The sequence below is a fragment of the Aotus nancymaae genome, unplaced genomic scaffold (genome assembly GCF_030222135.1).
Source record: "Aotus nancymaae isolate 86718 unplaced genomic scaffold, 86718_ANA_hifiasm-v0.15.2.pri h1tg000011l, whole genome shotgun sequence".
In the NCBI taxonomy this organism is placed as follows: Eukaryota; Metazoa; Chordata; class Mammalia; order Primates; family Aotidae; genus Aotus; species Aotus nancymaae.
The window spans coordinates 29,988,102-30,015,546 of record NW_026988422.1 but is presented as its reverse complement, the minus strand read 5'-3'; the positions used below and the strand labels follow the sequence as shown (position 1 = coordinate 30,015,546).

The 27,445-nt window shown below is 40.9% G+C and overlaps 1 long non-coding RNA gene and 1 pseudogene across 1 annotated transcript; one reads left to right on the top strand and one right to left on the bottom strand.

Annotated features, from left to right (window-relative positions):
- Window positions 1-967: 967 nt before the first annotated feature.
- LOC135274166 (uncharacterized) lies at window positions 968-13,575 on the bottom strand. The gene is made up of 3 exons (XR_010341951.1): window positions 13,500-13,575; window positions 4,809-4,974; window positions 968-1,353 (listed from the first exon to the last, which is right to left on the bottom strand). It is a non-coding gene; the product is annotated as an uncharacterized LOC135274166 (long non-coding RNA).
- A 1,210-nt stretch (window positions 13,576-14,785) lies between these two features.
- On the top strand, window positions 14,786-15,894 carry LOC105729331 (bromodomain-containing protein 7-like; annotated as a pseudogene).
- The last annotated feature ends 11,551 nt before the right edge of the window (window positions 15,895-27,445 follow it).

Sequence of the window (27,445 nt, the reverse complement as noted above, 5' to 3'; positions counted from 1 at the left end):
GCAACCAAGATGGAAGCCTCAGTGCTTTTTCTGACCTAGTCCCCGAAGTTGCATGCCGTCACTTTCACCTTTTTCTATTTATTAGGAGGGAGTCAACCAATTCAGTTCCACAACAAGTCCCAGATCTGAGAAACTGCCACCAGTTCTGCTCCCGATTCTCTCCTGGCTCAGGTTTCTGAAGCTGTCTCAATCTGGACTCACTGGCGCCTGTCCCACGGGCCCCCTCTGGGCTGTCACAGGGACACCTCACCTGCCCACAGACACAGCTGAGAGAAGAGACCTCTGCCCAGGCCCCTTCCCAGCCAGAATCCAGGAGCATTCCAGGGGCTCCCACTGCCTCCGTAGCCCCCATGCCTGACATGCTCCCTTGTGAGGGCTCAGTCCTCATCTTCCCCAACCTGACCCTGTTGGCAGAGACTGAGTCCTGTGATCTGGATGAGCCATCCCGTCCTCAGGAAGGCTTCATCCTGCTGACCACCCGTCCCCTCTCCCCACTTGCCCCACTTCCTCTCTGTGGTTCTCACAGTCCATGGCCTTCCCGGCCCATCTATGCCCAGGGCAGCCTCTTGTTTTTATAAGACACTAAAATTTCAGCACCTGCCCCAAACAGTCCCCCACACAGGGCTGGTGTTTATGCCCTGTGAATTCTCACCTCTACTCATTAAAGCAGAATGAATACATTAGCCTTCTCAATATCCTCCCCTGATATTATTTTCAGGGACTTGTTTTTTCTGGAGGGTGCTATGCCCTGTGGGGAGTCTGTGCAGCAAATGACAGTGAGGTGGTTGTTAAGCCAAGTGTTCCTGGCGGGCAGGGCATATCCCTCAAGTCTCTTTTTCTCTAAGACGTGGTGGACATACGGAGAGCAGCAGCGCAGACCGTCAGTGCCTCCTCTCAGTCAGGTCTGTGGACTCCAGGTGAGCAGAGGCACCGGCTGAACGGACAGTCCCCCTTTCCCCTTCTTGTTCTGACTTCAGATCCCGAGCAGGAATGCGAAGGCCCTGGCCCTGCTGCTAAGCCAGCTGCTGCCCCATATAGAGAAGAGGGAGTGAGGGCTCCATGAGAGTTGGGGAGACTCTGCCTTGCTCTCTGCTACCCTGAGGTAGCACTAGGGGATGGGGCCCAGGAAGTGGAATATCCCAAGGAGAGCAGGGTGGAGTGTGCCCTGGATGCCAGAGTCTCTCTTGTCACTTCCTGAACCATGTCTTCAGGCTTCTTGGGCCCCAGAGGATGTGACTAACACAGTGAAAGGGAACATTTGGAAAGAATGTGGCCGGCAGACTCAACTCCCACAGGGGAGCCCCGATCACCTCTGACGTGCTCTGTCCTCTGAGAACGGCAGGTCCGTGGTAGCTGCAAGGGAGGGGACAGAGTCATATGGGATAATCGTGGGCCCCTAACTGTTCCAGAGAGGCCAAAAGAAGCTCCTTCTGTCCGTTCCCTGCTGGGGTCTCTCATGGTGTAGCTGCTCTCCACCTTTGCCATTCATCTGAGCTTGAGTCCGAGTCAGGAACCAGTTACTGCTCCTGCTCCGCAGTGAGATTTGCAACCCAGGCCGCTCTCAATGCATTCTTCTCCTGTGGGAGTGGCTGTTCCCAGATGGCAGCCTCACACTGATGGCTCCATGTTCCCAGGTCCTGTTCTCCAGAGCTCCAGATGCTGATCAGCCCTGCCCGGGTGCCAGGTCCTGGGAGTCCTGGGGCATCTGAGCAGCGGAGCTTGCATCAGAATCTTTTCAGCTCTAACTTCCCCAAAGAACTCACTTCTCCCCAGAGACCCTGGCATTGTCTCTACTTTCCTTTCTTTATCCTTCCTCAGTTCTGCCTCCTAGTCACTTGGAAGCCCATTTTCTGGAAGCATATAGCTTCTTAATTATGTTCATCTTCCACTTGTCATGCCCGTCCTCTTCTCACAGGGGAAGGCCTGTGGTGCTGATTGCCCCTGCTGCTGTCTATGCACCTCAAACAGTTAGTGGGGAGTTCGGGGATAGGGCAGTGGAGTGGTTGCCAGGGTGTGAGGGAGGTAAATATTGATCCCTCATGACAGTAAAATCCAAGTGCCCAACACTGTATGCCTGTCCTTTTCAGATTTAAAACCACACTTATTGCCATTATCTCAGTTCCTACAGCCCCAGGGCTGCCATGTGTGGTTGTATAGGTCATTCACTGCACAAGGTCACCTAGTCTAGAAACAAGTGGGAGCTGAAATCCAGTCCATCCTCTGCTTGACAAGACACATACTCTGGCTTGGGGCTACATTCACCTGAAGAACAGAATGGCTATACTATTTGCTCTCACAAAGTCAGGCACCAGTGGGGCTGTGTTAAGCTCAGAGGAAAGTTTTTTTAAAAAAAATTTACACCAGGGGGCACTATAGGCTATCAGTGTCCCTGCATATTTCTGTGACTATCACAGAGCAGGACTGATAAACTCCATGTGGCAGAGGGGGAGATTGAGATACGGAGATCTTAAGTGACTTGCCCAAAGGAGACCAGTCATGGTGGAGCAGGAATCTGGTCATCGGTCTCTTTAGTGCAGTTCCCTGGCTTTGCACCCTAAGCAATTCTGTCTGGGCCAAGCATGGGCAAACAGCCTCTGCCTTCCTGACTTTTCTTTAAGCCCAGGTTTCATTCTGCTCCTGCTCAGATTTTGTTCACCGGTAATTTCCAGGAGTGGAGTGGGAGAAAAGTGAGTGCAGGTGTAAGAGCAGGCACAAGAGCCCCTCTCCTCCACTGCAGTGCACCTTATCCATTTCATTTCCTTCTTAGATGCTGGAGGCCTACACCACCAACAAAACTGCACTGCGGGGACTCACCAAGCCCTTGGCTACAGAGCTGGCACCAAAGGCCATCCAGGTGCCCCGCCTGTTGCCAGGAATCATCAAGAACTTACTTCAGCTAAGTGATGAGGTTCAACAGCTCCCCGCTGCTCCCACACCAACCACTTTGTTGGTTTCCCCAGCCTGGACATGTCCCTGTAAGACCAGCAGCCTCTTACTTCCTGTATCAGCACCAGGGCTGTCCTCTGTGGGAGCAGTCGAGGGATTGCAGACCCGGCACTGAGCAGGGCCACCTGTCCACAGGGCATGAGTCTGCCATGGCAGCCTCTCTCTGGCCTGTCACAGTTCTATCTAGCACTGAGCCTCTGAATTTTTTCAGGTTATCATTTAGCTCTGCAAAACTCCTCTAAAAATCCCTGAGGATAGCAGAGGCGGATAGTCTTCTCCAGGGGAGACAGGGCTCTTGGACCGTATCCTCGCCTGTCAGCCTGTCCGCTTATGGAGTCAGGGGATGCACAGCCAATGAGGTGGGATCTGGAGGGCCTGAGGGAGGCCGCACTATATCTCTCCATGGAGCCAAGGCCTGTGAGAGGCCTGGAAAGTGGGATCCAGGGCTGGAGGTGGTGCTGGGCCTTATGTTCAGAGCAGCAATGCCAGCAGTCAGAGTTCATTAGAGCATGGGCTGAGGCCTCAGTTCTGTTCTCTTTCCATGTAGTGGGCAAGAGGACTGTGCAGGAACCCTGTCCTTCCTGCGCTCTGGAGATGCCAGCTATTCACTGGGGAGAGCATCCTGGGGGCTGGCTTCTCCTTGAAGCTCTGCAGACTGTCACTCTGGGTATAGACACTGCACTTTGCCCTGGGGACTAGATAGTGATTGGACAGGAGAATGAATGAAGGCCAGGCCCTTGGGGGAGTCATAGGTAGCAGGGGCTAGTTTACACGTAGAATTCTAAGACAGATCCAGTGTAGGGCATGACTGGGGATGGGACAGAATTGCTTCTGAGAGTTGCAAAGCCTGAATATATGTCTGTGCATTTTTTTGGGCAGTAAACTTGTTTTGAAACTCCTAATCCAGACTCCTGGTGTTGTTGGCAAATAATATGAGTAGCTTCTTTGCCTACAAACAGCATCATTGTCTCAGTGGCCTATTTCCTCACCACTGCCCTCATCCTCAGGAGCTCCTTACTCTGTGTTTGTCCCAGGATTCAAGCTTCCTGAGATCCTAGAAAAGAGAAGCCTTTGTACTAAAAGTTGTGCCAAAATGCCCAGGAGTGCAGCCAACAGCCCACTCCTAGGAGGCCAGTGACTCTAAGAGGAGATTCATTCAGTTTTCTCCCTCCCCATTTTCTCACCTGGGAGCCCTGGAAATGATCCTGAATTACGAATGGAAGATCTGCTAAGAAAGAATTTCTCCTCTGCCCTTGTCTTTATCTCCCTGGGCTTCAGTTTCCTCTACTGTTAACTAAGGAGCTGGACTGATAACCCCACACCCTCACCTCTGGATTTCTGTGAGGTGCCACCCTGTTTCCCAACATTCTGGCCTCCAGGTCACAATGGTCTCCATGGTTCCAGCTCTCTGCAGTGGCATGTCCGCTCTGAATGCTCTCACCATTGCAAGGTGATGGCCCCTCACATGTGACAGCAAACCTAACCTATCAGGGAGCAAAGAAGCTGGGGAAATCTGGGCCTTTCAAGGGGCATTGCTCAGACCCCAAGCTTTGCCAAAAGTGTGCTGTGACACTCCAGTCCTTGTCACCATCTTCTCCAAGCTCACACCATCAGCTCTCCTGTCTTTTTGTCAATGCTGTGCCATGTCCCCTGTCCCCTGGCTGGCCCAGCCTCCCTGGACCGTCACCTGTCTTCCCCAGTGGCTATTTAAACTGCCACTGCCATCTTCCCCTGCAGCTCCACTCTGTTCACTCCAGGCAGTGACCTGCCTGCAAACTCCCCAGAAAAAGCAATGGCGATGAGACGGCGCTCCTTTAATCTCCCCCACTCTGGTCCAAACTTACATTTGCTTCTGTTCTTACCTGAAAGTTCACCGATCAGTGGAAGAGGTGCATCTTCCCTCGCCAAGGGAATCTTTCCATGTTCACATTCACTCAGAATCTCATTTTCTCCCACCGCTCTGGGCGCTTTGTTCCATGAGGCGTCTTCTCTCTTATCTGCAGCTTCAACCTCTTGGAGCACTTTAATCTAAAAACAGAACAAAACCAGCCGACCAATAAAACTCAGACTCTTCAATCTCTAGTCAACCTCTAGCCATCATAATCCTTCACTCCTCCCCATAAAGTCCCTCTCTCTCATTTGCCATTTGAAAGTCTTGTTGTTGTTGATTGTTTTGGTTTGGTTTTTTGAGATGGAGTCTCGCTCTGTCACCCAGGCTGGAGCAGTGGTGCAACCCTGGCTAACTGCCACCTCTACCTCCCAGGTTTAAGCAATTCTCCTGCCTCAGCCTCCTGAGTCACTGGGATTACAGGTATGCCCCACCATGCCCAGCTAATTGCAAGTTTTTTCATTATCAATGCACATGCTGAGGTTTTATTTTCCTACCTTTTTGGGTATTTAGAATTTAGATCCCTGTTACTCTCCACACACTCAAATATTCAGAAGTGTCTTAACAGATTATTCCCCAGCCTCCCAGGTAAGCCTGTTAGTATTTTATGGTTTTATTTTATTTTCTGTCTTCTCAGAAATTTGCCATTTCTGGAGTATTTCTACAAGGGGGTTGGGCTGCCTAGGAAATCACCTCTTCTTTCATTTCAGTCCTGCTCCAGGGAAAATTCTCCTAAGTCTCTGGGGAGAGGGGAGCAGATATCTGCCATATATTTTCTTCCTAGTTCTGGAAACGAGTTCATTCCCATAAATGAAAGTCATTGATTTTCAGACAAGCTTCCAGGACACATTCCTGACCCTTCCCAAGGGAGTTTACAGTGTGTTACCTCCAGGACAGCTCATAAAAGAACTGGACTGACCTCTCTCTACTGCACAAAGGGGTCCCCAGTTGATCAAGCTGGAGCTCCAACCAGGCAAAGACGTGTCCCCATTCTCCCCTGGTTGGTATCTCGAGGCTCACAAAGGGGCACTCTGTTTTCCATGACCACAGCCACGAAGTATTTGGACACTATGGGAGGAGTCATATTGGATGTGAGAAGTGGAAAACTTCCTCACTCCCCACGGAAGCATGGAGATTTACTGTGTGGGAATCCCTTCAGCAGGCCTTCCAAAATATGTATTAAGATTCCCAAACTATCTGTACGTCTATGTGTAGAAAAAAGGTAATTATATAAGTCACAAATCATTATTTCTTTGGCTTATGGTTTCCTCTCACTCCGGTCTTAAGTCACCAGCTACATTTGCACATGGGCTTTATAGACTTTTACAGGGGGGATCTTTCTCATCCTCTCTCCACCTTCTTTATTCTGCTAATAAAGGAAAGTACTTCATACAATAGCTCAGCCCTTTTAAAAGTGATAGTGAGGAAACGTCCACCCTTCCCTTCACTTTGTTACTTCCTCCTGTACTCTGATGAGGAGCTAAACTGAGTGGCCCAGGTCACTGATGGTGTCTTACAGCAGCAAGGCAGTCTTCTCCGGCTCTCTTCTTCTTGGACCACCTGGACTTAGCCAAGCAGGACTTATTTCTGCTAGAGCTAGTTGGATTTCTGCTCTGGGTTAAAGATGTTTTACCTGAACCTAGCTGGGTACATCAGGTCAGTCCTTCTCTGCCAGTTACCTTCAATTTAGAGAGCAGGAAGAGGAAAGCCTTGTTTTCCAATTCAGCAGTAACAGTATGAAGATTACCCTGACTTTGATTCCCCTCTGTCTTCTTCCATATAATTCTCAATTTCTTAGAACCCACTAGAGAAGGAGGTATGATTAGCTCCTTCCAATGACTATCCCAGTCAGGAAATTGATAGAATACATTTCCTTCCTCTCTGCTCCAGTTGGACCTGGTAAGAACTCCTGGCTCACTAAGGCCGTCCTAAGGATGAAACTCCTGCTAGGACACCACTGCCTGTGGCCATGAATGTTAGTACAGATGTGGGGTCTGCATGCCGGCGCTAAGTGTGCTACATCTCATTTGCTGCCAAAGCAATTCATGTCATCTCTTGTTTTTTGCAAAAGTCAAAGGCCTTGACTGCTGTGGGAACAATAGTTACCAGTTCTTGGAGGGGCTTGTGTTCTCAAAGATGAAATGCTTCTTTATATCACACTTACTTAAAATATTTTACACTTTCATTTTTAAAATTCTGCCTTAAGTACTGGAATTGGACTGCAGGAAAGTTAACAGCAGTGTCATGCAGAATCACTGGGAAGTTAAGATTCCTCCAAGACTACTTGTTCAATTGGGCATTCTCATTGCTTTTTAGCCAACGATAGATGGATCTGCTCCCTCAGGCTAGCCTCCTTGCTTTTCCAGCATTATACAGCAATTTCTGAATGTATCATTGCTTTAACAAGATACACCAGTTCCATCTTGATCTTTCCTGCCCTATAAGGCAGCACTTAGACAAGCTCTGGTCGCTGTGCCAAGATACAGTGAAACTCAATGAGCCAGATGTAAACCCAGCCCTCCTACCCCAGCCCCATACACGATGCCGAGTAAAGTAAGAAACAGAATGAAATCTACATTGCAATATGACTTATGTAAGTTTAAAAGTATACATACAAAATGCCAACACATATTTTAAGACGAATGTATACAAAAAAAAGATAGAAATCAAGTGTATTAGAGTAGATGTCTTTGAGTTTGAGGGGAGGGAAATGGGAATGAAGGCTGAGAATAAAAAGAACAAGTAAATAAGTAAATGAATAAGAGTGGAGACTTGGATACACAAGCTAGAGCCACGGAGCAGTGGAATGAACCCTGGGTCCTGGGACTGGATGTTACAGCCAACTCTAGCCCTGCATGGTGGAACCACTGAGCCCATGACTCCCTGCTGCCCTCCTCCAATAAGGAAGGATCTTTCTGCTTGGCTGGGGCCACTGCTGTACCATGAAGGTAAAAAACGAGAGGCAGAAGTAATGAAGCAAGAGAAAGAAACGGACTGCTCCACACGAGGAAAGGCAGGGAACCACTGGAGGAAGCAAAGAAAATATCTGGGAAAATATCTGGTGGGAAAAGTTTGCAAGGATGAAAGGGAGATGATAGAGAGAGGTCCCATAGGTTGTATGTATGTGAAAAAGTACTGATATGTGGAACTTGAAGGTTACTGGGTCCTTCAAGACAATGAGCAAATTTCCATAAGAAGCCCAGGAGCATTCTGGGAAAACAGCAATGCATTCACATCCCCTCTCGATGGATTTAAAATCAGGATTACCTGGGGCAACTTGACCAAGGGCCAATAAAGCTTCTAGCATATAATATAGCAGAATATGTTCATAATCTCCTGGTAGGGAAAGATTTCTTTAACAAGATGCAAGAATGCCAACCATACAGAACAGATTAATATATATGATAACATTAAAATTAAGAACTTTTTTTAAAAGATGGAATCTCACTCTGTCACCCAGGCTGGAGTGCAGTTGTGCAATCATAGCTTACTGCAGCCTCTAATTCTTGGGCTCAAGGGATCTTCCTGCCTCAGCCTCACAAGTAGCTGGGACCATAGGTGTGAACCACCACACTTAGAAAGAACTTCTTTTTCTCAATAGTTACTATTCATAGTATTAAAAGGTAAGCCACAGAGCAGGAGAAAAATACAAGCAACAAACAACTCAAAAGCAAAGGACAAGAGACTCAAGCAGACACTTTACAAAAGGGGATTTCTAAATGACCCATGAACATATGAAAAGGTGCTCAGCCACATTAGAAATTCAGATAAAAAACATAAGATGCACCAGAAAGTTAGGAAAGCCTGACAATACCAAGCGTTGGTGAAGATGTGGGGCAACAGGGGGCACAAATATACTACTATTGGAAGTTTAAATGGATACCGACCGCCATTGTGGAAAACAGTACAGCACTGTTTACTGAAGTTGAACATACCTTAGGGGACAGCAGCTCCACTTCTAGGTACATAAACAACAGCAACATGTGCACCGTGTAGCTTTATTTGTAATAGATTCAAACTGAAACAACCCAATATTCATCAATAGGAGAATAAACAAATAAATGGTCTAGTCATAGAAAGGCATACTATACAGTTATGAAAATGAATGAACTGAAAATGTATACACTATCATAGACTGTATATATGTATATATACTCAAATGTAACATGGAGTGAAGGAATCAGTCATAGTAGAGAATGTGTTGTATAATTTTATTTATGTGATGTTAAAAGAAAAGAAAACCACAAAACTAAACCATAGTGCACAGGGATACACTCAGTGCTTCAGCAGTAGGGATCTAAAGAGAAGCAAGGCAGTGGTTGGCCGTGACAGTCAGAACATTGAGGGAAGGGTAGTAGAGAGAGGATGCTCACAGGGGAGGATGAAAGGGTCTTTGGGATGCTGGCAATGTCTGTTTATTGGCCTGGGTGGTTATATGGATATTTATCTTGAGATAATTATTGTGCTTGAGGAACACTTTTGTTTTGCAAACTCCATTGTAGGTGTGTTCTACTTTACAATCTAACTGGAACCTTACCTATCACCATATATAAAAATTAAGACAGATTAAAGACTTAAATATATAAGACTTCAAACTATAAAAGTCCTTGAAGAAAACCTAGGAAATACTTGATATCCACCTTGGCAAATAATTTATGGCTAAGTCCTTACAAGCAATTGCAACAAAAACAGAAATTGCCAAGTGGGACCTAATTAAACTAAAGAGCTTCTGCACAGCAACAGAAACTATCAAGGGAGTAAACAGACAACCTACAGAATGGGAGAAAATATTTGCAAACTATGGGCTGACAATGGGCTAATATCCGGAATCTATAAAGAACTTAATAAGCAAAAAGCAACCCATTAAAAGGGGGGCAAAGAACATGAACAGACACTTCTCGAAAGACACATAAGCAGCCAACAAACATATAAAAATGCTCATTGTCACTAATCATCAGAGATGTCCTTGTGTACCCAATATTTAACTCCCACTTGTAAGTGAGAATATGCAGTATTTGGTTTTGTGTTCCTGTGTTAATTCACTTAGGATAATGGCCTCTAGGTGTATCCATGTTGCTGCAAAGGACATGATTTTTTTTTATGGCTGCATGTTATTCCATGGTGTATATGTGCCATATTTTCTTTATTCAATCCACTGCTGATGGGCACCTGGGTTGATTCTATGTCTTTGCTATGGTAAATAGTGCTGCAGTGCAAAGAATGCAGGGAAATACAAATCAAAACCACAATGAGATACCATCTCACACCAGTCAGAATGGCTTTTGTTAAAAAGTAAAAACTAACAAACAAACAAAAAAACACAAAACAGATATTGGCAAAACAGATAAGGCTGCAGAGAACACTGTGGAGAGCAGTTTGGAGATTTCTCAAAGAGCTAAGAGTTGAACTACCATTTAACCCAGCAATCGCATTATTGGGTATATGCCCACAGGAAAATAAGCCATTCTACCAAAAAGACACATGCACCCATATGTTCATTGCAGTGCTATTCACCATATCAAAGACATAGAATCAACCCAGGGACCCATCAGCAGTGGATGAATAAAGAAAATATGGCACATATGCATCATGGAATAACATGAAGCCATTAAAATGAACAAAATCATGTCTTTTGCAGCAACATGGATGTACCTGGAGGCCGCTATCCTAACGCAGAAACAGAAAACCAAATACTGCATGTTCTCACTTATAAGTGGAAGCTAAATATTGGGTAGACAAGGACATTAAGATGGGAACAATAGATACTGGGGACTACTAGAGGAAGGAGGGAAAGCAAAGGACAAGAGCTGAAAAATTACCTCTTAGGTACTATGCTCACTCCCTGAGTAACAGATTCATCTGTACTCCAAACCTCAGCATTATGCGGTATACCTTGTAACAAACCTGCACATGCAACACAGATTCTAAAATAAAAGTGGAAAAATTGCTTGGTGTGTGTGTGTGTGTGTGTATGTGTGTGTGTGTGTGTGTGTGTATGTATATATATATATATATCAAAGTGAATAGAGATATTTGGAAAAGTGAATAGAGATGTTTGGAGCGGACTTGGTTGCAAAACTCTGGTAATTGTGGGTTTGGGTTTTTTCCCTTGTGAATTGGTGGGAGAAAGTGGTGGTATGTGATTCTCTGGTATTTCACTTGGAGCCTCTTTTCCCGCCTTCCTCTTCCGCTGGGGCTTTTTAGTACCCAACTGGCAGCTGATGTTGGCAAATAGAGCCTTTGAAAGAAAATTCAAGGACTGGAACATCCAAGGAAAATCACCAAATCTGATCAACTCCAGAGTATAGTATACATTAAGAATTCAAGTTTTCTAGATGTGACATTATAATGTATACATGCTGCTCCAAGGAGTCTGTAAAGAAACCAAAGGCATGCTCCCAGAGCCCAGGAATAGCAGTGTGTGAACTTGGAGGTTTGCTGTGACGTAGCATGGCTGCAGATGTTGATTAAGTAGGTCCAGAGAGGATCTCAGGTCCAGTGCTCTGAGACAATGTACTTTGGAATCAAAACTTCTAAAGATAAAGATAGCAAACCATTTTTAAAGGTTGCATGGTCTAGGGTTTTTGGAAGCATATGCTGTCTTTCATGTTTGTCCTGCATGAAGAATCAATTACAGAAACTAGATATGCAAAGTAGAATGAACTGACTGGGTATAATGCTTACCATACATCATTAGGAACCACTGATCAAAAAGAAATCAGAAATCCCTTTGTGTTTTGTTCCAGCCATATCATGTTTACACAGTGTTTAGAGGAAACTGTATAAGAGGAGAATGTGATTAACTATTTATACATTTCAACTAATGGCACAGAATACTTACGATATTTGTGTTTAGGAGAAAGAAAAAATAACTGTGAATCTGTGGGGGCATATTAGCTTAGCAAGTGTATAAACCATTGCATTTTTTAGATATTTTACAAAATCCTGAAATATGAGTATTTTAAAACAAAATACCCATTTGTGCCTCAGCAGTAGTACGTACAATTTTGTACAATTCAGTTTCTGACAGTTCTGTTGTGCTAAGAATTTTACAACAAATACTCAAGTGAGGGCAGGTGTGGGTAGGGTTTGGAGGAATTGGCAGCCACCAGTGCTGATTGCACCCATAGACTTTTCCTGACTAGTTCATTTTTCTCCCTTGAGCTCCCCAAGACTACCCTTTCCTGACTAGAAAGAGGCACACATGTGCCTCAAATAAAATGTATTTTAAAAAATATATTGTAATTTATCTGTGCATTAGGATGTTGCACTCATTAAATTATTTCAAACCAATCAGAACTTGAAAAGTTGCTTGTGCCCTCTAGGATTTGAGCATGGAAAGATGACTTGGGGGCAGATGTGAAAATGGAAACAACTTCATTAGGTTCATTAGCAGTCTAATCTCAGACTACACTGTGGGACACTGAATTACAAGAAGTAATTGAATTCTGATTTGCACATTGGGGTAGCATTTGGTTTGCATTTGGGCATATATTTGCTACACTGTCTCTTCCATTTACTGATGGTGAAGATGGTGGTGGCTGACACCCTGAAAACAGAAGCAAATTGAGGCTGGCTGAGCTTGTTCTCTTCCTGATTCACTCCTTCCCCCACCTCCCAGCTTCTCTTACTCTCTCCCACTCTCTGGAAGACCTGTGTTCCCTCAGGTAATATTAGCTGTAGATTGAGAAAAACTCAGACTTATATGACATAGTCACCTTCAAAGATTATCTTAAAGCACTGCAGCAGAATTCCTGAGGGGTGGTGAGCAAGTGCCCCCACAAATGCCAGTGATATCCCAGAAAGGGATAGTTTTGCTTTCGGTTTGGTTTTTAAAACGAAACCATTCTGAACTTTCCTGATTCTAGAGCAGTTTGCTTAGGTCAACACTGGTGACACCCAATGGTGTCTGAGTTCTCTGGACAGAGGGTAGCAAGCCCCTGTTTTCTATATTGATGTGGTAAAAGAGTTTCTAATATGCAGTCCTCTTTTTCTCTCATGTACCCTCAATTTCAAACTTTAACCATGGGTCTAGAGAAGAAAGTGCAATGAGTGTACAGGTGAAGACACAAATGACAAAGACCCACTTTTTATGGTTAGGAGAAAATTTAATGTTCTGTCAAAATAATTTTTCTCATCAAATCAGCTTCCTAGCAGGTGTGGGGAACATCAGAAAAGTAACAATGGAATATATAAAAGCCTCTTTGGAAGGTGGAAGTCTATTTAAAAGTGAGTAAATTTGAATAATTTAATAGCAAGTGAGGACCTTAGAATTCTAAGTATGTGAATATGAACTTAGCGAACAGTTTTCCTTGACAAAAATAACTGTAGTTACTTTATGGTAAAAGTATTTTGAAGGAGTAGAAATGTAGCAACACCTTTGAAGACAATGTCCATAGGGAAGGTGTGGGAACTGGCTATCCCAGCCTAAATAATTAAGTAGATTCAAATTATGTTTACTTTTTCTATGCTTCAAATGAAAGGATCGCACATAAGAAAGAGGAACTAACGCTGAGGGCAGCAGTTCACACCTGTAATCCAGCACTTTGGGAGGCTGAGGCATGTGGATCACTTGAGGTCAGGAGTTCAAGATCAGCCTGGCCAACATAGTGAAACCCCATCTCTACTAAAAATACAAAAATTAACTGGGTGTGGTGGCACATACCTGTAATCCCAGCTACTTGCAAGGCTGAGGAGGGAGGATCGCTTGAACCCAAGATGCCGAGGTCACAGTGAGCCGAGATCGCATCACTGCACTCCAACCTGGGTAAATAGTGAGACCCCACCTCAAAAAAAAAAAAAAGGGTAACTTAGTTGAAATTGAAATTTGCAAGGAATGAGCAGATATATGTGATGGGAATGTCAGTCAATGCAAGGTAAATGAGGCCATAAAGGGCTGGTAATTCCTCTGATGTCACACTTTTCTTCGAAAGAATTTATTATGATTCTAACAAATGGAAAGAGGTATGTCATTGACAGTGTCCTCGAGAAGATCCTTACAATAAAAGTGGCATCTGGTTTCACAGCCTTCACCTGCTGGTGCACTGTAGAAGAGAGGCCAGTTCTGCAGTCTATAGAAAAGACATATAGTTGCTCCAGGGATCTGTCAAACAACTCTGATAGAGAGATAAAATAGGGAAAAAGTAGCATACATCTTCCACACTCATAATGATGGCTGTTATGTTCCCAAAGACTTCTATTACCACTTTCCACTGGCTGAGGCCACTAATATACCACTGAGGCTTAGTCTCACCCTGGTTTCTGTGTCAGTCCCCTACAAGGCAAGGACTGCATTAATAAGCTGTCCTAATTCATCTTAACAGGCCCAGCCTTGACCACTCGCATGTTACTTCTCACATCCCCACTGCTGCCAGTCCTGGGAGCATATGGCCAGCCCTCCAGCCACCCTTCTTCCCCTTAGATTGGCCTAGTCCCTCAGTCTGGATCCCTGTGGGTTCCCAGCAGTAGGTTCAGCACAGATCACTGGTCCAGGATCTAGGTCTAGGGCTTCCCATGAACCCCAAGTAGGTAGATAAGATCCTTCTTCCCATCAGATATCCTAGGACACAATCCCCAGAGTCCTATTTGGATACTCTCCTCATGTCAAGAACTCACCAACCCTTGTCTTACTGCATGTGACCTATTCTGCAGGTTATATGAAGAATTCCTCAAAGACCCTAGAGAAGTGAGATCGCTTACATATTCCACCTACTTTATGTTTAGCGATAGCCACTTACCACCTTTACCGAAAGGAAGAATCTAAATTCTTTGCTCTGCTTGTAAAATGGATAAAATAGTCCAGCTGTCATGTCATTCCTGATTCAGCCAAACAGAGACCAATTGATATTCATTAAAATAAGGCCTCTCTGTTAGAGGATTGTTATTCTGTGTGGCTTCTTTATATTTAAGGCAATCTCCAGCATGCCTCACTGCTGGCCAAGAAAGAGAAAATTCTGGAGATGCTGAAGCACAAGCTTTCAAAAGTCCCAGCAAAGAAAGTAAAAAGACAAAATTATGCTTGAAGATGAATTTGAAAGCAGTAATTTAGAGAGAGGGCAGAACCAGGCTGACTGTACCGTTAAGGAATCTGAGGAAAGCTGACCAGGTGGCTTGTTGATAGCGCGAATCTGAAAGAAGAAAACCAGATGGAACGACCGCATTGGGACGTCCCCATCCTGTGGATCCCATTGTAAGAATAGGGCGACTGCCCTGTGAGACTAGGAATGACAATCTGAAGACTTCAGTCTGGAGAGAATACTTTGCAGGGGTTCAAAGAGGATAAATGAAACAAAGTAACTCAAGTGTTATATTTGAATTATGAACCCTACAGTTCTTGTGCACCACATTATGACTCCACATTTGCAAATGTCAGCAAGGATGATTCTGATTTAGTCTATTCAAACTCTGGGGAAGACTGATCTTCCAAGTGCTTTCAGCCTCCCTAAGGTTTTGGCCACATGCCAAGATTATCTATATGTTATGGCATATAGTTTACTGAATGTTTTAGCAAGAGGAGAACATTCCAGGACCCTACAAGTGCAGGAGGTGTCATCACCTGAAGATGAAGGTCATACTAGGATACGTGACACAGCAAATGAAATGGTTATTATAGAAATAGAGCCAGCAGTGTGTTTGGACTCCAGTACTCAGGACAGGCTCATAGTACTGAAAGTAGTAACAAACTTTGGCACTCCAGTTGAAGTTTTTAACTCTGAAAAAGCTGACGTGTTCAAAAGAAACTTGACAAGACCACCAAATTGTTCAAGGAGCTCCAGGAAGCCCAGGATGAGCTTTTGAACATCAGACCTCCTTCCAATATGATCTGTCTCTTGGGTCCCTCATATGGAGAAATGCATCTCTCTGAACAAGTGACTAATAATCTCAAAAAACTTGCACAGTATGTAACTCCAGGTGATATTGTAAGTGTGTATGGAGTTCAAAAAGCAATGAGAGTTTCCATTCCTTGCCTTATTGTGGAAAACAACTTTGTAGGTTTAACAGAAGATTTTGAAGAACCTAAAAAGATTGATATTGCTGAGTGTGGACTTGATGGGATTTAAAGCCAACTGGTATTTGATTACTATTATGTAATTTTTTTTCATTCTTAACTTGGAAATGCTTTTCAGAAGATATTAAATATTTGTAAATTATGTTTTTAATTAAACTTTGGAATAATGAATTTTAATGTTTCAGAGTTTGGACTTGTATTAATAAAGCTGGACCTGGGACTCAAAAAAATGTGTTCATCCTCCCTCTCCTTTTTATCCATAATTACAAGATTCAATAAGGAAAAGCAATTTTAAAAATAAGAAAATAATTCAAGAGAAATTGTTAAATTTAGAGATCTAATTTCCAAATAAGAGGAGTTTCTAAAAGTGAAAAAACAGACAAAAGAATCAAAACCAATTTTCAAAGAAAATATTATTTAAAAAAAAATTACAGAGAGTACTACCAAAGTCCCACACAAAAATCAACAGCAAAAAGCAACACCATGGCATAGTTTCATAAAAATTTAAAGCCGTAAGGGGAAAAATAATTCTGCAAGTTTTCAAGCAAAAAAAGTAGGTCATTATCATGGAGGAAAATTTCAAACTAGCTTTGGCTTTTTCCACTGCAATGAGCAATGCTGGATGACAATGCGATGACATCTTCTACAGGGCATAAAGTGCAAGTCAAGAAGAATGGACCACATCAAGCCATTTGTATAGGGAGGCAACAGAGAGATACTTGCAGACATGACCAGTCTTAAAAAAATGTGGCAGCCAGGGGCTTCTTTTGAAAAAAATTGCTCACAACTACAACATATAGTATGAAAGGCTAAAATTAGAGAAAAATTTGAATGGATAATGGCTAAAAAAAATGAACCTGTGATAATTATTGATACCAACTATAATTAAAGAAGTAAAAATAACTGTGGAAGGGTTACTCCTGATACTGCAGTAATTATTTAAAATAAGACACAGAAAGTATAAAAGAAACATGAAGAGAAAAAAAGTGAGAAATATCTAATTTAATTATAAATGGGAAATTGGATGTAAGGAATAAGAGATGCAGACAAAAAAAGCAGCATCCTTTTGTCTTTCTTGCAGAGACGTACACAGGCTTTTGATTAGGGAAAGAGAGAAATAGAATGCTTACAGAACATTTCAAGATATTTACATGAGGCTTGAAAATAGATTTTTTTTTTTGTCTTCTAAAGCATTTTAAAAGATAAAGGGAAATTTATAGTCCATATAACCAGAGACAATAACGTTGCCTAATATATATTGAAAAAATTAACACCATATGTGCCAAACACTGGATCTCATATAAATAATGTGAACCCACCATTAAAAAACAGTTTCTGCCTAAACTAATAAACAAAATTAATAGAAGAGAGGCCAGTTAGGTCAAAGTTATAAGGATTTTAAAAGGTTAAAGTTAGAAAGACTCACCCAATATGTAAGTCATTTAAAAACAGCAAGTAAACAAATAATTAAAAACCAAGACATAAAAGTTGATAAAAATTAGTATCAGATAATAGAGTTAGAATAAAAATTGAATAAGCATGATATAAAGTTTTAATAAAACCCACCAATATTCTATTTAAATGGACCATAAAAATTGATATTAGAAATATGAAATTTTCTATTATGTTATGATCTTTCATGTTATAGAGAATTGAATCAAGCGCAACTAAAAATCAGTTTTTACCCTCATTTATCTATTATAGACTTTTTTTGATTCTATGAGCAGGAACTGATTGTATATCAATATACATATTCTTGGCTACTAATATTTCTGCAAACTTGCAAACTAACTTAATACTATTGCAAGGATCAGGAGACAGCATTCATAAAGTCTGCAGTTGGGTAACATTGACCAGAGATGGTTAATCTTGATATTAACTATAAAATATCATTGGATAATGTTCACAAGACTTTGGTCAACTTGGTAAATATTTTCATGAATTCTGGTTTAGTTTAGTGTGATGGCAAAATGGACTTTATAGCTGGAAACAGCTTTTATGTATAATTATATAGGTACTAATTTTCTCATTTGTGTTGATATTAAGGTAATTTTACTATCAATTAAGGTTAATTAGGAAAACTGTCACTCATACACAGAATTTTTGCATGAGGGGACAGATAGAAGAATAATATATCCCCATAGGAACATTTCCCTTCCATTTACAGAGATTACCAGAGAATTAGAGGCTCTGCAAAAGATTTTGATCCTGCTTTTCAAATAAAAAACAGCTTTAATTTTAAAGGGTGGATAGCCCTGAAACCCATCATTTATCAAGCCCTGAAGCATGTTCTGAAAGAAAGGGAGCTGTCCAGGGCTTTGCATGTCGAAGGGCCAAATGTGTCCTGGGAAGGAGCTGCAGAGCGGGTGCTACAATCAGGATGATGTTTCTGCTTATGAATATTAATTTAGGCACTAAAGTCCCTGAGAATTAATGTCTGTCCTTAGGAAGTATGTGTGTGGTCAATAGTTATGTAATGGATAATTAAAATTAATAAAAAGTCATAGAGGGTCTCACAATGACGGGAGCCTCCAAGAGGATACAACTTGGAGGTGAATGCTCACCTGTACATTTCTACTAGACTTCATGTAGAAGCCCTTGTGATTATTTTACATGGAATAATCTGACCCTTGGAAACTGGACTGTAGGGCTATACTGTGTCTCACTGATATGGAAAGGAAAGGAGTTAGACCCTAGAGCCAGTCTTCTAAGACTCAAAATCCAGAGGCAGTAAACAAACAACAAAACACACACACACACACACACACACACACACAAATTAGGACACCAAGGAAAAATGGTTCGCTCCAGGGATGGGGCAGAAATGATATAAATTGTATTTTTAAATGTTCTTTCTTTTATATTCTGTAAAAGAAAGATTGAGGAATTACTTCAAATTGAAGGACACTGAGAACACAGGTCAGTTATGCAATATGTGGTCCTGGATTAGGTCTTGACCAGAAAAAGGACATTAGTGAAAAACTGGTGAAATTTAAATGAAATATGTTATTTCGTTAACAACGTTGCATCGCTGTCAATTTTTTGGTCATGATAATCGTGCTATGCTTATGTAAGATGGTAACATCAGGGAAAGAGGTGAAGGGCATATGTAAACTCTCTGTACTATTTTTGCAACTTTTTCTGAAAGTTTAAAATAATTTCAAAGTAAAAGTTAAAAGAAATCTAAAGGAATAAACTCCCCCTTGAAGTGGCTTTCTAAAACAATATTAGTATATTAAGCACTTACATAAATGGGAAGAACAAGAAATTTTAAACTTTCTAAAAATGTTTTCCTACTTCTTATACTTTAGATATGTGGTTCTGTAAGAAAATTTTTTCTTGGTAAAGCTGTAACAGGAAAAAAGAAAAGATTTCCTGAGTTTAATTAATAGCCTTGGTTATTACAAGAAGTAAGTACTTTATTAAAAACTTTCAAGTTTTAGTATCTGCTATATAATGACACAAGAAAAGAGATCATGTAATATTCCTAAGTAAGATGTCTCTTTGAGGATAAAATGCCTAGGAATACAACTAACAAAGGATATAAAGGACATCTTCAAGGAGAACTACAAACCACTGCTCAAAGAAATAAGAGAGGACACAAACAGATGGAAAAACATCTCATGCCCATGGTTAGAAAGAATTAGTATTGTGAAAATGGCCATACTGCCCAAAGTAATTTATAGATTCGATGCTATCCCCATCAAACTACCTATGGCCCTCTTCATAGAACTGGAAAAAACCACCTTAAACTTCATATGGAACAAAAAGAGAGCCCACGCAGCCAAGTCAATTCTTTTTTTTTTTTTTAATTGTAATTTAGGTTCTGGGGTACATGAGCAGATCATGCAGGATTGTTGCATAGGTACATACATGGCAAGGTGGTTTGCTGCCTTCATCGCCCCATCACCTATATCTGGTATGTCTCCCTCATTATCCCTCCCCACCCTCCCCGCCCCCACTGTCCCTCCCCATCCCCCCCCGCAACTGACCGCAGTGTGTGATGCTCCTCTCCCTGTGTCCACGTGTTCAAACTGTTCAACACCGCCTATGAGTGATAACATACGGTGTTTGGTTTTCTGTTCTTGTGTCTGCAACAAAAGAAGGCAATTTGTTATTATCTTTAGGAATTAGCAAGCTCTGGGAGGTAGGAAGGCAGTTCTCTCCCTGGGTCTGTAAGGTCTGCAAATATTAGAGCATTAAAAATGCAGAAAATAAGAAAATCTAATTAATGTAATTGGCCCCGTAGTGCCAAATAGACAAACACAGAATCTAAGAAAACACAGAACACCAAGGCAGCCTCTTCTCACTCTGCTCATGGAGGGAGCTTTGTCACAGATCGTGGCCTTTAGACTGCTTTCCTAGTAGTGACTCAAATACTAGCTTCTGTATCCCCAAATTTCAAGGGAAACATGACAAGTTCTCTGGGTGACTCTTAAGAACCCCCTCACTTGGCTTAACCTAAGAGGGAAACAAGCTATAAAAAGCAGAAACAGTACCTGGCTCTGACAACACTCCAGTCTCTCATGCTCTAAGGAAGCATTGTCTTCTAGTGTTCTACCTCTCCACGAACTCTTAGCCTTCTCTTATGTAACCTGGAGGCAAAGGAGAGGCTAAAGGTGGAAAGAAATAGATATTAGTGTCTCTTTTCATGTCCCGAATAGGCGATTCATTACTTAGAGTTTGGTCTTTGAGGCTTTTGCTGAAAATCTAAGACAGGAAAATCACATCTAATATACTATTATGTCATCAGAATTTTAAAATGCACCATTTCTTTGGGTGCAGTAATTCTTCTCTGCAATTATCTTATAGATACATACATACATGTACAGAAACATATGTACAGAGATATTCATTGCAAGTCTATTTGTAAAAGCAAGAGTTTGGAGACAATATGAATGTCTGTTGATAGGGGATGTATTTTGGTGCATCCATTCAATACAATACTATGTAGGCATAAAAAGAAAGAGGCAGCTTTAATTTACTGACAAAGTATAATTTCCAAGATCTTTTAAGTGGGAAAAGTAAGTCACTAACATGTAATACTGTACTCAATGAACAGTCTATGTGTATGAGTCTTTGTTAGTAAACGCACAAAATATCCTTGGAAAAATAAACTAAAATTTGGTAACAGAGTTTGTCACTAAGAGGAAAAACTAGGGAGTGGGTGGGAGACTCTTTTTTCACTGTGTATGCTTTGTTATGTTTTGAAATTTTTACCGTGTACACTTTTAGTCTTCCAAAATGCAAATTAATAGCTTTTCCTTCTGTACCCTGCCTAGCTATCCCTTGTAAGGTTCTGCACTCTATTTAGGAACAGAGATTTTCTTTATGATTTCTGTCTATTTTCCTACCCTAGTTACCAGGGCTGACCAATGTAGAAGGAAGTCCCAAAGTCCATTTCTTCCTTCTGCCAAAAGGCCTAGGTTTTAGGACAACTAGAATTACCCAGCTGGTGGGTACCCCTTGTGCCTTCCATACTTCTACAAAGCTGTGTACCCCTAAATTGCTCTCCCTCACAAGATTTATCATTCCAGAAGGCAAAGAGAAGGAAAGAAAATGGAGAAAGCTCTTGTCATTGGTTTTAGGAATTTCCAACCTTTCTGGCTCCAGGCCCGGGTCATTGTCCATTAATGACTTTATGTAGGTTCTTGCTGCTAGGATACTCTTCTGTTTCTTGCTTCAGAAAAGAAGTCAGTGGGTGGGGAAACAGAATATGATACTAACCCTTGGTTCTTGTCCTATCTCTGCTTTGAGTTAGCTGTGAGACCTCATCAGTAGTAATATTATAACACACTGGCACTGAGACTCACCCTGGCTCAATATGCCAGGTATCCTATATGCATTACTCACCTAATCCTCCCAGTGACCCCATGAAATAGTGACCATTATTAATTCTGTTTTATAGAACAGTTAACTGTCTCACCCAAGGCCATACAGCAGAGCTAGGACTCAAAACTCTTACTGCAGAATATCTGGGACAATTTGCCCAACTCTTTTATATTCTCATCCCTTATTTATAAGATACAGAGATGAAACAAAGCTTTCCATGGTCCTCCCCAGCTCAGGTTATGGCAAGACTTTAATGCTATGACCGCCTAGAGCCTGAACTTTTTCTCCCTTCTCTGTCACCAGAAACCTCCCAAATATTAGAACTGAGGCTTTTATGCTCAGCTCAGAAATCCTAATGGCTTAATCCAAGACTTCATGGCTCTGCCACTTCCTTCTGTGCTTCTAACTTGGAAAGCCTGGCACCCCACCTCAGCTTGCTTGTCAATAGTGATCAACAATCCTTTCAGGTGTCTTGGTAAACATCTCTTCCCTTTCCCCACAAAGAGAGTGTGGAGTGCACAACTCCACACTCTCCTCAAGTCCTTCACTCACCCCATTCCATGGCCCCCACCCTTTCTGAGACCCAGGTTCATGGAGATATATGAGGGGTCTTCAAGAACTTCATGGAAAATGAGTATTACAAAAACACTATGCATGGGTTTCAAAATTTTTTCATACCAAAATAAACTAAGTTGTTATCATATATATGAACAGGATCTAGTTTGAGGCTCTAAAAAAAAATAAGATATTAGTTTGAGAAGAGTCCCCATCAGAGAAACATGAATGCTGTTAAAGTTAAAGCAAAAACAAACATCAAATTTATGGCAAAGCTTGTATGGAAGAATGACAATTTATGAAAATTTATAGGGAAAGTGCCTCAAGGAAATTAGCAGTTTACAAATGGATAATCTGTTTTAAGAAGAGGCAAGAGGATGTTGAAAATGAAGGCCACAGTGGCAGACCATCCACATCAATTTGTGAGGAAAAAAATTTGTCTTATTCATGCCCTAATTGAAGAGGACTGATGATTAATGGTAGAAACAATGGCCAACACTATAGACATCTCAATTAGTTCAGATTAAGCAATTCTGACTGCAAAGTTAAAATTGAGCAAACTTTCCACTCGACAGATATCAGATCTTGAGCCAAGATCAGCTACAAATAAGAGCAGAAATTTCTATGGAAATCATCCAAGTGAGAACAAGTGAGGTCAAGATCCTGAAGAATTTATTCAAAGAATTGTAACGAGATGAAACACAGCTTTCCTGGCACTTTCTTAAAGGCAAAGCACAATCAAAGCAATGGCTACCAAGAGGTGGAAGTGATCCAGTCAGAGCAAAAGTGGACCAGTCATGGCTACAGTTTTTTGGTATGCTTAAGGCATTTTGCTTGTTGACCTTCTGTAGGGCCAATAAATAATAACACCTGCTTTTAATGGGAGTGTTTTGAGCCAAAGCTTTAGCAGAATAATACCTAGGAAAGCTTCACCAGAGTCCTCCTCCAGCACAACAATGCTCCTGGTTATTCTGCTTATCAAACAAGGGCAATTTTTCAAGAGTTTCAATGGGAAATCATTAGGCATCCAGCTTACAGTACTGATTTGGCTTTTTCTGACTTCTTTTTGTTTCTCACTCTTAAAATCTTTAAAGGGCATCCATTTTTCTTCAGCTGATAAAGTAAAAGACTGTACTGACATGGTTAAATTCCCAGGACCCTTGGTTCTGTAGAGGTGGACTAAATGACTGGTATAATTACTTACAAAAAAGTCTTGAACCTATGGAGATTATGTCAAGAAATAAGTTTTTTATTATCTTTTTTAGAGTATTTGATATATATATATATATTTTATCTTTTAATCCCTTTTTTTCCCACAAGCTTTTTGAAGGCCTCTCATATGAGGCAATGTCATGTAAAGTGCTTCAAGTTTCTCTTCCCTTTGATTTTTTCTGTGAATCCTGTGATTTCCAAGGCAGAATCAGGTGCTCCTTCCTCTTCATTTTGTAAGGAAGACCCTAAGGATCTTTTTAAAAATCATTGTATTATTATTTATCATTGTATTATAACTGTTTGTCTCCACCAGATTATGAAATTAAGGATCATGTTTGTCAAACATAGAGTCATGTTTATCTTTCTAGCTCCAGCACATTACCACAGAGCCTGACACACTCACCACAGTCTCCATATATGTGGCAGAGTTTCTGCAGAGTAAAAACTTAGTATTTACACATGCTTTAGAAAGATCATTCTGACAGCAACATGGAGGATGAAATGAGAGGAGTGAGAGGACAGATAGGGAGAACAGTTAAGAGGCTAAAGCCGAGGTCCCAAGTAGCTGGGATCTGAATCAGGGCAGGGGGAGCAGAGGGTAGATACAAGAGGTTAGTAAAATTGGCCAATTCTTGGAACCAATTCGATATTGAGGGTGAGGGAGGTGGAGCTTTATGTATTGTAGTCCCTGGTTTGGGGAAATGGATGGATGCTGTTGCCACTGATTGAGATAAGAAATAGTTAATTGACAATAAAATATAAAGCTCCATTTTAGTCAGGTTGATTCTGAGGTAATTTTTTCAGTAGATAGTTGGCTATTTGGATTTAAAACACAGAGGAGAGGTTTGGGTTAACAGTATGTTTGGAATGCACCAGGATCTACAAAAATCATATCCTTAAGAATTTCAAGACAGAAGCAAATAAAATTATTAGGAAGTAAGAGATGACAGTAATATATATATTACTGTTATATATAATACTATATATATATATATATATATATACACCCTTAAGAAAAATAGTTTTCTGTGTTGCCCTTTCCTTCTTTATTGAACTGTCTTCCATTTCTACAAGAATACAGCATAAACCATCTAAAAACTATGGGAAATTGTGGTGTCTTGTGTAAAATATGTTTGCAAGGACCCATGTTGCAATTTCCTTAGCTGGATAGGGGATGCCAAACAGCAACCCAGAGCCCTGATGAATAAGGCACTTTCTTTTTTCTATTCTTTTTTTTTATTATTATACTTTAAGTTCTGGGATACACGTGCAGAATGTGCAGGTTTGTTACATAGATATACTGGTGGTTTGCTGCATCCATCACCCCATCATCTACATTAGGTATTTCTCCTAATGCCATCTCTCCCCAGTTCCCCCACCCCCTGCCATCCCTCCCCTAGCTCTCCACCCTCTGACAGGCCCCAATGTGTGATGCTCCCTGTGTCCATGTGTTCTCATTGTTTAACACCCACTTATGAGTGAGAACATGCAGTGTTTGGTTTTCTGTTCTTGTGTCAGTTTAGCTGAGAATGATGATTTCCAGCTTTATCCATGTCCCTGCAAAGGAAATGAACTCATTCTTTTTTATGGCTGCATAATATTCCATGGTGTATAAGTGTCACATTTTCTTTATCCAGTCTATCATTGATGGGCATTTGGGTTGGTTCCAACTCTTTGCTATTGTGAACAGTGCCACAGTAAACCTATGTGTGCATGTGTCTTTATAATAGAATGATTTATAACCCTTTGGGCATATACCCAGGAGTGGGATTGCTGGGTCAAATGGTATCTATTTCTAGATCCTTGAGGAAGCACCACACTGTCTTCCACAATGGTTGAACCAATTTACACTCCCACTAACAATGTAAAAGCATTCCTATTTCTTCACATCCTCTCCAGCATCTGTTGTCTCCTGATTTTTTAATGATCGTCATTCTAACTGGCGTGAGATGGTATCTCAATGTGGTTTTGATTTGCATTTCTCTAATGACCAGTGATGATGAGCTTTTTTCATATGTTTTTTGGCTGCATAAATGTCTTCTTTTGAGAAATGTTTGTTCATATCCTTTGCCCACTTTTTAATGAGGTCGTTTTTTTTTCTTGTAAATTTATTTCCTTTGTAGATTCTAGATATTAGCCCTACCTCACAATGGACCATCAAATAAAATGTCCATGACCTACAAACATTTTCTTGCATGTGCAGACAAGAATGATCAAATTTCCAGAATCTAAAGATAAGGGAGTAGAACAAAAAGCAAGGCACGTAAGCATTTGCATTTTTACATTAAGACCTATTTATTTCTCTAACCTCAACAAATGGAAATCATCAGTTAAGAGGAAAAGAATTCTGAATAGCTAAGAACACTAATAAAATTGCAGAATTTTGACAAACAAAGAAATAATGAATTACGAACTGTTATTGTCATGAATCACAGATAAACTGCTAAAAATTAAACAATCTCTTGGAGCTGTTTGTAAAAATTTGGGGACAAAGGCTAAGAAGTATTTATTTAGAAACTTTAAACAGCAAGCCAACATGCATCACCTTAATTTTGTTACTACAATGTCAGTAGACAAAGCAGCCAAACGTGGAATAAAGCAGAATCTGATACACCAACAGATGATGATTTTGGTGGAAAGCAAAATATAACAACAAATGGATATTGTTAAATTGCTGGGGGAGGAAATTTCAGAAGCAGATCATTTCACTAGTGGTTCAGAATAGAATAAACAACAATGCCTTGAAAGAAATGGCAAATATTGTGCTTCAGACAAATGCTTAAATTGCACTCCAAAAAATAAAGGCTCTAGGATAATTTCTATTTCTTTTAAGTTGCAAGCTCCTCTTACAGCCTTATGAGAAACTTCATGAACTGTTGGTGCAAGCTGATGTCCATGACATGTGAGTACACAACCACTTGGTGCTACCTTATTGAGATATTTTACTGCCAAAATATTTCTCCCTCTATAACAGTGACCCCCAACCTTTCTGGCATCAGGGACCAGTTTCATGGCAGACAATTTTTCCATGGACTGGGGAGGCATGGGGAATGGTTTCTGGATGAAACTGTTCCACCTCAGATCACCAGGCATTAGTTAGATTCTCATAAGGAGTATTCATCCTAGATCCCTCACATGCACAGTTCACAGTAGGGTTTGCACTCCTATGAGAATGTAATGCCCCTGCTGATCTGACAGGAGGCAGAGCTTAGATGGTAATGTGGTAATGCTTGCTTGCCAGCCAGTCACCTCCTTCTGTGTGGCCCAGTTCCTAACAGCCGGTCCTTGGGCTGGGAGCTGAGGACCCCCTGCTCTAAAAAACTAACATGATCTTCATCTTGTTACATTCTATATACATAGAATGCATTTTTGGTATGTTTGTTTAATTTTACAAAAAAAAGGGGATAAAACTAAACATATTGTTTTGCAACTCATTTACATAGTATTCTGTTCTACAGATACCTTGAGTTACTAAACCTTTCATCCATTGTTAGATTTTCAGATTGCATATATATATATTTGCACATTTCTATAGGATAAATTCTGAAAAGGGAGGTTGCTGACATCAATATGTTAGTCATACAAGTTTTGGCACAAAATAATTGAGTAATATTTGCTTTAAATACTTTAAAGATTTTGCATTTGAAATACTCTTTATTTATAAAAGAACTGTGTTGCTATACTCACAAGTAGTTTTATTTTATTCCCACACTCTGGCTTTCATAAAGAATTATATGAACTTTCTAATTATGTGCTCAGAAATATATGAAATATAAATTTTGATTTTATTTTTCTTTAAGAAATGTTTAAAAACAAGACTACTAAAATAATGATGTAGATATGATTTGTCATTTGGTATTAAATTTTCAGTGTGGTTTTTTTTTTGTGTTTAAATGTGAAAGGAAGAAATAATAGGTTTAATTATAGAAGCATTATATTAAATAATTCTCCAATGAGGAGTTATAATAAACTCTAATCATGTTTCTGAATTGAGAATCTTAAAC